Here is a 4,228-nt window from a genome sequence, read left to right as displayed (position 1 = left end):
TTTAACTAAAACTAATATAACAATATAATCGAACCTAACCGAGAAAGTAAATGAATCCGTTATTATTTACTTTTACAGTATGTAATTCGTTTTTTTTTTTTTTAACCTTGCATCATATCAATAAATTGGTTATGTGACTATTAAAAGTTTTCATATAAAAAGAAAGTGCAGTGGATTTTACCATAATATATGAAAACAGCTTCAGGTAAAACTTATATTACAAAAAAAAAAAAACGCATCTAATTACAATAGTATGGTTATCAAATTATCCGAAAAATGTATACTTTTAATATTTTTTTTTCGTTATTAGTTTCGGAATCTCTCTCCCTATATATATATATATATATATATATATATATATATATATATATATATATATATATATATATATATATATATATATATATATATGATCCTGTTTTCTTAGCAACTGTACCCACAACAAAGGTAAATATTAGAGAAACACTGACGAACTTTACAGAGGTATGCATAAATTTGAATTACCTAGCGAGATTAAGTTATGCAGCGGAGGTGGTGGTGGTGGTGGTGGTGGTGGTGGCGGACCAGACGTTGTCCTCCCTTTTCTTTCTTTTCACCGCCACTGTCCAACACTCTCTTCTCAAAATACGTTAGGAAAAAGTTGAAATATTTATGGAAAAGAGTCTGGAGAGAAAAGGTATCACGCAAGCATGCGCATACACACACACACACACACACACACACACACACACACACACACACACACACACACACACACACACACACACACACACACACACACACACACACACACACACACCCTAGGGAAATTCCAGTTATATCTTTCATTTTCCTGGACACAAACGCGGTATTTCGGTTGTGAAAAAAAGGTGAAGATTGCGTTTTAATTCTTTTAATCTGATTTCTGCACATTCCGTTTGATTGCCCAGAATGAAAACCAAGGGCAGAAAGGTCACTTATTTTCAGCCGTCTTATCGCTGCATGCGGATGGAGAGCAAGATTTCGTACAGCGTTGTGTCGAGAACAACAAGACTAGCGGTGAGTCCTCAGAGCCCCAGCCTCCGCGAGAGACGCACGGACAGGAACACCTTCCCACAAGGAAGACAGAGGAGGTTACTTTGTCCTCTGCGTCCAAGATAACAACACAATGTACTACTCTGAGCACGAACTAAAGTCCTACTTCTATTATTACTATTTTTATTATTATTATTATTATTATTATTATTATTATTATTATTATTATTATTACCAGTAGAAGCAGCAGTAGTAAAAGTAGAATTGGTAATAGTAGCAGTGATAGTACAATAGTAGTAGTAGTAGTAGTAGTAGTAGTAGTAGTAGTAGTAAAAGAAGCAGCAGCAGCAGCAGCAGCAGTAGTAGTAGTAGTAGTAGTAGTAGTAGTAGTAGTAGTAGTAGTAGTCCTAGTAGTAGTCCTAGTAGTAGTAGTAGTAGCAGCAGCAGTAGTAGTAGTAGCAGTGAGTGGTGGTAGCAGTGGCAGTGGTGGTGGCAGCAGAAGGTGGTGGCAGTGGTGGTGGTGGTGTAGTGCAGTGGTGGTGGTAGTAGTAGTAGTAGTGGTAGTAGTAGCAGTAGTAGTAGTAGTGGTAGTAGTAGTAGTAGTAATAAAGTAGTAGCAGTAGTAGTAGTGTAGTAGTAGTAGTAGTAGTAGTAGTAGTAGTAGTAGTAGTAGTAGCAGTAGTAGTAGTAGTAGTAGTAGTAGTAGTAGTAGTAGTAGTAGTAGCAACAGCAGCGGTAACACCATCACCAGGAGTAATATAGCGACAAGGCAACAGACCATCAGCCGAGTGATACAAAGCAATTTCGAGAATATGTTCTCTCCTCAGGCAAAATGGAGAATAATTCCACAACAAGCCACAATCTAAGACATGGCCTAACGGATCGGAAGACGAGACGGAGGTGCAACGACACAGCAGCGCGGAGAAAATCCTGAACACTACTTACATCACTAGCACCACCACCACTGCAACGTGTTCACATGCTCCCCTACCACAAGTGACCCTCCCTTTCACTACTAGTAAGAGCATGTCACGTCCATTTGCTCAACAGCCAGAGAGAGCGAGTGCCAAGGCAAGGAGTGATTCCCACAAACACGAAGCCCCTTGTTTCTGTTTCCCTCGAAAACCAGCCAAGCGTGGCGGTCTCCTGGAAAACCTCCTTGGGGCCTCAACGTTCCTGCGGAGGAAGCACCAGGAGAAACATACATAGAGGCGGCAGGAAGGAGGACCTCTCTGAACATGGGAGGGAATGAGGCTTGGTTTTAAGAGGATGCTGCTGCTGCTGCTGTGCTACTGGTCGCTGGTTCCCTTGCACTACCTCGCTACTACGCTAAATGCAATGCTACACGGCGGACGATACACGCACGGAAGCAATAGTAGAGAATGGTCGGTGCTGGTCGAGGTCATTTCATCCTTTTTACGTGCAAAGGAGGATGGCCAAGGGTTACTGAGAACAAAAAGCATTAAATTGCCGCTCTTCTCTTGAAGATTAAGTAGAAAAGTGTCCCAATCGAGTTGTAGAAAAGATGAACTTAGCAAGATAACAGAAAATACATAGTAGGAATTAACATCAAAACTAAAGGCGGTAGTAGCCGATGTGAGATGCGACTTAGAAACCAATTGAGAAAGAAATACTCGTACATCAGTGGAGTAGCGAAGTGAGTGAAACATTTCTTGGTTGTATCGAATGTACAGATTTCGAGGTATTGTTTGACACCGATGTTTCGGTTGATGAAAACGTTAATGTGTTTAATGCCTACCTAAATTTCTGTGTTGAGATGATTGTGCCTAAGAAAACTGTGAAATGTTATCCTAACAACAAACCTTGGATGACGAAAGAGTTAAAAGAATTGTTAGGTAGGAAAAAGTATATTCATGCCAACAACAACAGAGCCATGTTAATAGGTATTCAAAAACAAATTGATGATACCATCAGTACATGTAAAATTAATTATAAAAATAAAAGAGAAGTTTCCTTAAACAAAGTGACTCTAAATCCGCCTGGAAGGGACTTAGACAGCTAACTGGTATAAATAAGAAATGTCCTAACAATGTAGTTGATAATCCGTCTGTTTTTAGTAATGAGCTTAACAACTTTTATGCTCGATTCGATAAACAATTTTGAAAATGAACGATCGAATCTTGTAGCCTCATTGTATAATGTAAATAATACTTCTATTGTAACCGTTAAGGATGTACTTAAGAGCTTACAAGCCATTAAACCTGGCAAATCTGCGGGACCAGACCGAATCACTGGAAGTTTATTGAAGTTATGTAAAGAACCATTATCTCCTATTTTGTGTAAATTGTTCCAACAGTCAGTAGATAGTTGTAATATACCTGTTATTTGGAAAACAGCTGAAATAATCCCTGTTTCAAAGAAAACCACCTACTTGTAATGATTTAACTTCTATTATTATGAAATGTTTTGAGAAAATTGTTAAAAACCTATTATGTCAACAGGTTAAGCAATATATTGATCCCTATCAATTTGCATATACTAGTAATCGATGTGTTGAGGATGCTGCCCTGTGCTTAACAGATTATGCTCTAAAATTTCTCGATAAACCTAACAAGCCTAGAACAAAACATTTTGTCAAGATACTTTTCGTGGACTTTTCGAGTGCATTTAACGCCATCCAGTCTCACATAATGATGAAGAAATTGATTAACTTGAACGTAAACTCAAAAATTGTTTTATGGATTAAAGAATTTTTAACAGACCACAATATGTTAAATGTCTCGATACAAAATCAGAAGTCATAATCATAAACACAGGAGCTCCTCAAGGATGTGTGTTATCACCTATTTTATTTACGCTGTACACTAGCGATTGTCGCTGCCAGGCCACTAATTCTCTTTTTTAAGTATGCTGATGACACTGCCCTTGTGAGTTTGTGTGTAAATAATGGCAGTAGTTACTGGGAAGAAGTACAGCGTTTTAATACATGGTGTAGTGAGCATTATCTAGAGCTTAACGTTATGAAAACAAAAGAAATGGTAGTAGACTATAGTACATCACCTCTGTACAAAATGGAGAGTTAGTTGAATCAGTCACAGAGTATAAGTATCTTGGTACAATTATTGATAACAAGTTCTGTTTTAATCAAAACAGAAGCATTATATAAAAAAATAAACTCTAGGATGTACTCTATGCGGAAGCTGAGCAAACTTAGAATTGACACCAGAACTGTTAACTTATTTTATTCTGTAAT

The 4,228-nt window shown here is 37.9% G+C and overlaps 1 long non-coding RNA gene across 1 annotated transcript in view; it reads right to left on the bottom strand.

Annotated features, from left to right (window-relative positions):
- Nucleotides 1-885: 885 nt before the first annotated feature.
- LOC123511643 overlaps nucleotides 886-4,228 on the bottom strand; it is a 16,546-nt gene continuing 13,203 nt past the window's right edge. The window contains exon 3 of the long non-coding RNA XR_006676879.1: nucleotides 886-1,088. This is a non-coding gene — a long non-coding RNA (uncharacterized LOC123511643). The remainder of the gene's footprint in view (nucleotides 1,089-4,228) is intronic.

This window comes from Portunus trituberculatus, chromosome 31 (assembly GCF_017591435.1).
Source record: "Portunus trituberculatus isolate SZX2019 chromosome 31, ASM1759143v1, whole genome shotgun sequence".
NCBI classification, from domain to species: Eukaryota; Metazoa; Arthropoda; class Malacostraca; order Decapoda; family Portunidae; genus Portunus; species Portunus trituberculatus.
The sequence above is the reverse complement of the archived record's forward strand: the minus strand, read 5'-3'. Positions and strand labels throughout refer to the sequence as shown.